Source organism: Elephantulus edwardii, unplaced genomic scaffold (assembly GCF_000299155.1).
Source record: "Elephantulus edwardii isolate Elephantulus edwardi_28Jun2011 unplaced genomic scaffold, EleEdw1.0 scaffold00123, whole genome shotgun sequence".
In the NCBI taxonomy this organism is placed as follows: Eukaryota; Metazoa; Chordata; class Mammalia; order Macroscelidea; family Macroscelididae; genus Elephantulus; species Elephantulus edwardii.
In genome coordinates this window covers 7,833,927-7,842,510 of record NW_006399873.1, presented here as the reverse complement: position 1 = coordinate 7,842,510, position 8,584 = coordinate 7,833,927, and the positions used below count along the sequence as shown (strand labels likewise).

The window sequence follows — 8,584 nt, the reverse complement described above, 5'->3', positions numbered from 1 at the left end:
CATAATCAATGAAACACAGATAGACATTCTTCTCGTATTCCTTGCTTTCAGCCAAGATCCATCTAACATCAGCAACAATATCTCTAGTACCATGTGCCCTTCTAAACCCAGCCTGGACTTCCGGCAATTTTCTGCTGATCAGGATTAGAGGAAGACTTATTAACAATTTATACCATGCAGATGAAATCCTCTTGCTTGCTGGAAGTGAGGAGAACATGAAACAGTTATAGAAAAAGATCAAAGACTATACTATACATCAAGAAACACCAAGAAGACAAAAATCCTCATCAATCACTCATAAGCAACATCAAGCAGATAGAGAAAAAGATTCAAATTATCAGTTATTTCATCTTGTATTCACAATAATTGCCTTCAGGACCAGCATTGAGGAGATCAGGAGACGAATTGCATTAGACAAGTCTGCTGTCAGGGACTTGTTCAAACTACTTGAGGAGCAATGAAGTCAATTTGAAGAGTAAAGTGCAACTGATCCAAGCCATGTTTTTTTAAATCATTTTTCATGCATCTGAAAGCTGAATCAGGTTGACAGAAGAATAGAGGTCTTTTAGTTAAGATACTGGAAAAGAACACTGAATGTCACATGGACTTATTTTTGTTGTTGTTTGTAAAAAACAAACAACAACAAAAATAAGTAAACAAAAGCTAAACAGAAATGGAGAAAGTGCAGACATTATGCTCTTTAGATACAAAGATGATGAAACTTCATCTCACCTATTTTGAGCATGTTGATGAAAGATGTTATTCCTTGGAAACAGATACCATACATGGAAAGATAGATGGTCAGAAAAAGAGAGGAAGACCTTCAACAAGACAGTGACTGTAGCAATAGGCTCAAGTGTGTCAGAAGTAGTGAGGATGGCACAGAATAGAACAGGCTTCAGATCAGCTGTTCATAGGACTGCTATGAGCTGTATTTGACTCGACAGTACACAACAAAATGCAACACTGCAATAATAGGTTTAATGACAAAGTTTGTGAATAAGACAAAGCTTGGGTTTTATGTGAAAAAGATCGCCTGGAGTTAATTTCATAGCAACAACACAATATACAACATTGTATTTGTTCTAGTCAGAGTAATTAACAGGGGGGAGTAATAAGTAACTATTTATAAATAATATTCAGAGAAAAAAAGAACATATGTTTTCCAGTAACTTACTTGCCATCCTCAAGCATTCAAAGGAAAACTACTTGTGCTATATTTAATAATAAATTAAAAACATCCCATATCCATGAATTCAAAGACAATATTTTTTAGGATATTTACAGTACCTCAACATATCTATATATATAACAAAAGTTAGAAAACTCAAACTTTCCAGTAGTTTACATCACTGATAGAACTTGATAGCATCAGATTTAATGACCCTGAGACCAGAAGAACTAGAAGAAAAAGACTGAAATAGTACGTCCAAGGTAGAGTTGGAGAAAAATATAGAGTAATACTAAAATAATACAAAACATCATTAAGCTTATATCAGATAGATACCAGTGGCATGCTAAAGACTCTGACCCTTAGATATGGGAAGACTTGGAACTATGGTTTTCAAAAAATAATACAAAATTTTAGAGACACTAGATAGCATTATGCTTAGTGAACTAACTCAGTCTCATAAATGCTGCGTAAGACTGTTATTGTAAAAGTAGGATAACTAAAAGATGCGTATATGAGTCTAAGGGAAGAAGGGGTGGGAGCAGAGAAGTGAAGGTGGGTAAGGGGGAAAAATAGGGTCACATAATTTGAGATGTGGAGTGAGAGGGTAAAGAAAATGGGAAAGATCCAGCAGGGACTTAAAAAGATAGGGTAATAATACCATAATTTAATAGGAATTAATTTTAGAAAACACAGTATATGAGAATGATTTTACAGAACACAATGTGAATGAAGGAAAGTGTGAAACACAATGTATACAAAATATGTGTGCAAACCAATATAAGATATATTTAATTAGAAAAAAAAATGATAGGAACCTACTAACTAACTGAAAGTGATCCTAGTTGTTCTCATTCCCAAAAAGATGATCCAACAGAATGTGAACATTGTCAAACAATATCACTAATATCACACACAAAATCTTATTGATGATTATAAAAATAATGACTAGACCAGTATATAAAAAGAACTATCAGAAATTCAACCTGAATTTGCAGAAGTCCATGACATCAGAGATAGTATTAAGGCTGTCAAATGGATATCGTTTGCAAGCAGATAATACTAGATATATACCTATATATTATATTGAATATGTAAAGGCATTTAACTGTGTGGATGATAACAAGTTAGGGCTAACATTGATAATAATGAGACTCTTATAATGCTTTAGAGTGTCCATCCAAAACCTATATCTGGCCCAAGTAAGAGAAAGGGAACACTGTATGATTAAAAATGGAAAAAGGTGTACATCAGGGCTATATTCATTCTCCATACCTATTTGACTTATATAATGAGCAAATCATTCAAGAGGCTGGACTTTATGAAGAGGAATGAGGCATCAGGATTGGAGGAATACTTAGCAATAATTTGTATTATACAAGTGATAGAACCCTGCTTAATGAAAGTAAGACTTGAAATGCTTCCTGCAAAAAGATCAAAGATTACATTCTTCAATATGGTTTAAATTTCAAAATAAAATGACAAAATCCTCAGCACACAGTCAATAGATAACATCATGAGAGACTCAGAAAAGGTTAAGGTTATCAACAATTTCATCTTACTTGGATCCACAATCAACACTCTTGCCACAGCATTGAAGAGATCAAAAGAAGTGTTGGATTGGGAAAATCTGCTGTCTAGAACCTCTCCAAAGTTGAAGAACAGTGGTACTAGTTTAAAGACCAAGGTGCATCTACATCAAGCCATGGTCTTTTCTAGTACTTCCTATACACCTGAAAGTTGGTCAATGAATATGAATGAAAAAGAATTGATACTTTTGAATTTTGGTGTTGGAGAAAAGTATCAAATATCCCATAGATTGCTAAACTCACAAACAAACATGCATTTGAGAATGTGAAACCAGGGTGCTATTTTGGGTTAAAGATGGTGAAACTTTGTAAAAAAATTCTTCAGGCATATTGCTAGGAGGGGCAGAGACATCATGCTAGGAAAGGTCAATGAGAGAGTGAAAGATTTTCAAAATGGTAAAGGAACCCAGTCAATGTAACAAGGATTCAAGTGTATTAGAAATTATGAGAATGGCACATAATAGTACAAGGAGCAAATTTGATGATCATGGGTCAATATGAGTTATAGTTGATTCAAAGTTACCAATGACAACTAAAACAATTAAGAGAAACAATAGCATCAGGGAGGTACGCACTCCTTAAAATAATGAGCTATTAGTAAAGATCCAATAGGGATCTGTAAAGATGAAGATGCAATAGTGGCGGGCATAGATCATTGGTGATTAATTTTATAAACCAATGTAAGGGAATGATCATATGAAATGCAATGTGAATGAAGAAAGGTGTGAAACCCAATATATGTAAATAAAACACAATGTATGTGAATATAACAGAACGTATGTGAATATAACACAATATATATGAATTTTGTATTTAAACCAATACAAAATAAAAAGAAATCTAAAACAAACAAAAACCCCAAAGCAATCAGCAATAAGAGATCAAAACACCTTCTCTATCCATTCGTTTGTTGATGGGCACTTAGGTTGTTTCCAACTCTTTTCTATGGTGAACAAAGCCGCAATAAACATGGGTGTGCATATTATCAGCCTGGGTGGCAGTTATGGTTTCTTTAGGGTATATTCCCAGTAGAGGAATTGCTGGGTCAAATGATATTTCTATTTGCAACTTTTTGAGAGAGTGCCATACAGACGTCTATAGTGGATGCACCAATTTTCTCTCCCACCAACTGGAATAAGGGTTCCAGTTTCTCTACAACCTCGCCAGCATTTGATGTTTGCTGCTTTGTTAAATTTTGCTATTCTTACTGGGGTGAGATAGAGTTGGAAACAACCCAAGTGCCCATCAACAAACAAATGGATAGAGAAGCTGTGGTATATTCACACAATGGAATACTACGCTGCATTGAAAAATAAGGAACTCGTGCAATTTTATTCAAAATGAGTGACCTTGGAGCACATTATGCTGAGAGAAATATCTCAGTCACAAAAAGACAGGTGCTGCATGGTGCCACTATTGTTAAATAGGACTGACATTAGGTTTGGGGTGATACTGAGAAAAATTGGATAAATTATGTATACTGCGTTGAACAGATGAGGGATAGAACTATTTGAAAGCAATATAGGATTGGGTATCATTGTTATGCCAAGAGTCCAGAATGAAGGTTGCATAGTGGAGTGTACTTGGGGTGGGGGTGGGGGCGTGATTCTATACTTTTCAAAGAGAAGTGCAAACTGGGGGGAGAGGTGACCAGGGAGAAAAATGCAACAATGAATGTATGGAAGTCCAAAATCTCTGTAAATGTTCATTAAAATTAATTTTAAAAAAATAAAATAAAAAAAGATATCAAAATGGCAGCATTATTCCAGGGATAAAACTTACAAAATAGGAAGGCATAAAATGGGAAGTGGGAGAAATAAACAAATGAATAAAGTATGGAGAGTTTTGTTTAATTGTTCAGATTAAAGCCAATATTGTGAATCAAAATGTTATCAAATGGAAAAACCAATATTTTACCCAAATTCCTATTATAAAATTTTGTACTTTCCTAGGGAGCTCTTGTGGTCTAGTGGTAAGAAACTGCACTAGAATCCGGGAAGATCTCAGTTTGAATCCACCAATTGCTCTGTGAGAGACGGCTGGTCAATTGGCTCCAGTGTCCTGAAAACCCACTCAAGGGTTAGCTAGGGGTCAGTTTTGACTCTATGGTACTCAACAGCAACAAATCTACAAAGCTTGTGCAATTATAATAGAGAAACTAGAAGAAGTATAAGCATAAGCCAATTAAAGATAATTAAGAATATACATACAGCAACATCCCAGAATAAAGTATTGATTGCAAAAAGGACTAGAGAGAGGGGATGAGGGAGGTAATTATGTAACAATGAATGTTAAAAAAAACAAAACAAAAAAAATAAATGGGAGTAAAGGATGGAAGGAGAGGTTGTAAAAATGTGTAACAATAAATGAATGAAAATCTAACCTTCTGTAAACTTTCATTAAAATCACAATTAAAAGAAAAAATTTCATTAAAAAATTTGAAAGAAATCCACATATAGTGGTCATTTAGTTTTTATATGGACTATTGTTTTATGTGCCTTTGAGTAGACTATGAACTCATAGTGACCCTATGAACAATGGCTCTAAATCTTGCCTTATCTTGAGTAAACTCCACTGTACCAAATGCACTTGACTGCTAGATCCTATTGCCACAATTACTGTGTCAATCCATCTCATCCAGGGTCTACCTCTCTTGTGCCAACTTTCTCCTCTTTCCAAGAACTGCCCCCTTCTAATAACACGTCCAAAGTATTTGGGATGAAGTTTTACCATCCTTGCCCCTAAGCAGAACCCTGGTTTCACCTTCTCAAACCTTAATTTGTTTGTAATGTTCTTCTCCAAGGTCTGACCCCTCCTGACACAGTATCCAAAATATGTGAGATGGAGTTTCAAAATTCTTTCTTCAATCTGGTTTCACTTTCTCCAAGACAAAACTTTTCTCTTGGCAGTCAATTTCAATACTCTTCACCCCTACCACACCTCAAAAGCATTGATTTTTTTATGTCACCCTAACTCATTTTCCAGTTCTCAGATGCAAGCAGTTAAATAGAGTATGACTTGGATCAAGTACACTTTAATCTTGAAACTGATATTATTGTTTTTTAACGTTCTGGAGAGGTATTTTATGGTAGATTTCCCCAGTGCAACTCAACTTTTGATTTCCTGACCGCTGGTGCCAAGGTTGTTGAGATCAGTGACAAACTTATTGTGACAAACTGTTGTTGTGAGGTGCTATAGAGTCGAGTACCATTCATAGTGCATAGTGACCCTATGAACAAAAAAGATCTGAACCCTGTTCTATCCTGTCCCATCTTCATTCTTCCTGACACACAAGAAGAGCCCATTGCAGCAGTCAACAAGTCAAACCACCTAGATGAGGGTCTCCTTCTCCTTCGCCAAACTTCCACCATTCCCAGATTCATGTCCTTCTCCAAGAAATGGCCCTTCATAGCAACATGACCAAAGTATGTGAGGTGAAGTTTCATCACTCATATCTCCAAAGAACACTTTGGCTGCACCTTCTCCAAGATATATCTATGCATTCCTTTGGCCATCCATGGGGATGTTCAGTGCTCTTCTCTAACACCACAGCTCAAAGGAGTAAATTCTATTTCTGTCATCTTTATTCACTGTCCAGCTGTCAGATGCATAGCAAGTAATTGGAAAGATCATGGCTTGAACTAGATGCACCTTAGTCCTCAAACTGACATCATTACTCCTCAATAATTTGGACAGATCCCTAACAGCAGATTTCCCCAGTGTAACGTGTCTCCTTATCTCCTGACTGCTGGTACCACAGGTGTTGATTGTGGATGAAACAAGCAAGATGAAGTTGTTCACAGTTTCAATCTCCTCTCCATCCATCATAATGGCCTATTGGTCCAGTGGTAAGAATCTCTGTTTTCTTAATATTGAGATGCAATTCATACTGAAGGCTGCATTCCTTGATCTGTAACAAGCACTTCAAATCCCCCTCACGTTTAGCAAGCAAGGTTGTGTCATCTGCATAAAGCAGGTTACTGCTGAGTCTCCCTTCAATCCTGATGTTACACTTTTCTTCATAGAGATTAAAATATTATTAAACATCTATCTTTTCTTGATATACTTTAAAGTTCATAGATTTCCAACTAAATGTTTTCTTTCACTTTAATTACTTCATATACATTCTTTGTATATTAATTTGTAATAAAATTATGTTTAAAGACCCCTGTTATGTATTAAATGTGTCCCTAAAAGGCTTATGAAGTTCCTATATAAGCTAATGTGAACCCCTTTGAAAATAGACTTTTTTAAAGAATGAAGCTAGCTCTGTACCTAAACTTCCATAGGATGTTTTATGAAAAAGAGTAGAAAAGTCTGGGTTTTTTCCTCACATTCCTCCCACTGATCCCTTTAAACCTAAACTGAAACTTGTTTCCTCCTGATCTAGCAATACTGTCATTGTAGCCCCCAGTGGTGCAGATGTAAAGAAAAAAAAGATTAAGCACATAATGGATTTCGTTGAACAAGAAGCCAATGAGAGTGCAGAAGAAATAGATGTTAAGGCAGAAGAAGAGTTCAACATCAAGAAAGGTCATATTTTATAAACCTGAATCTGAATATTATGGAATAATAGTATATAATTATATATAATGTAATAATAATAATAAATAGAAAAGCAAATTTAGCAGAAGAAAAATCGAATGTCTAATTTGATGACTCAAACAGGACTGAAAGTCCTCAGAGCAAGAGATAACTTGATCACAGACATATTAAATGAAGCAAAAAAGACTCAGCAAAATGGTTGAAGAGACACCCAAATACCAAGTGCTGCTTGATGAACTAGTCGTCCAGAGTTTGTACCAGTTGCTAGAGCCCCAAATGGATTGTTCATTGCAGAAAAATGAGATTTCCCTCTAGTAAAAGTTGCTGTGCAAAAATCAATTCCTTCATATGTTTCATATAATTATTCCCATACATTGTGGTTTATAAAATGAATCACCATTGAACTATGCCCAGAATTACTGTGTCTTTTCAGATCCCCATGGATTTTCCATTTTTTTTTACCCCTTCCCTCCACTCACCAAATTGTGTGACCCTGTGATTTCTCCTCTACCCGTTCTCATCTATCTGATCCCACCCCCCCTTTTTTTTTGGACCCTCATACATGTTTTACTAGGTATCCTTCTATTTTTGCAATAATAGTAAAGAAAATAAAAAAATAGAAACACTTGTTTTTGGGTTGTTTTTTTGTTTGTTTGTTTTGTTTTGTTTTTGTTTTTTAAACGCTATCCTTATGTACAAAATTGCCACCAAAAAAGAAATCAATGTCCAGATTGATTAAGAGATCTGCTCGCCTGAGTACATAGCTGGTGGTGTTTAGATCTATAATGGAGATTGTCAAATAAAGGTTTCCAACATCCTTGAAAGCTGGCTAGAGCCTATAGCCCAGGAGATGATTCCAGAAGTATGGGAACCTTGTTTGGCACTAATGCAAACAGCAAGTTATTGGATTAAGCATATTGGAGGTGGAGCTTGTCCCACTCTTCAACTAATACAATAAAGAAGTTTCTGATATTTAAAGAATAAAGATTATCTGCACAACCTCCTCTTTGCTATTTTAATATAGTCTGTATTCATTAAAGGAATACTCTACTGTAACTAATGTCCTTGGCCTAACTCTTAGCAATAGGAGCAAGTTTCACTTAAAATGATCAGGAAGAAACCTGTATAAAGATGTGGGGCTCAGATGGTGATCCATAAATATGGCTGGGATCTCCAGTCTTTCTCACTCCACTTACCTAGGGGATGATATCTGCGATGTTCTTGCTGCCTTCTATTTGCACTTTAGGTCTAAAACATGTGAGACATGTCTTCCTTCAAG

The 8,584-nt window shown here is 35.6% G+C and overlaps 1 pseudogene; it reads left to right on the top strand.

Annotated features, from left to right (window-relative positions):
• LOC102875423 overlaps positions 1 to 8,217 on the top strand; it is a 77,318-nt pseudogene extending 69,101 nt beyond the window's left edge.
• Positions 8,218 to 8,584: the final 367 nt, after the last annotated feature.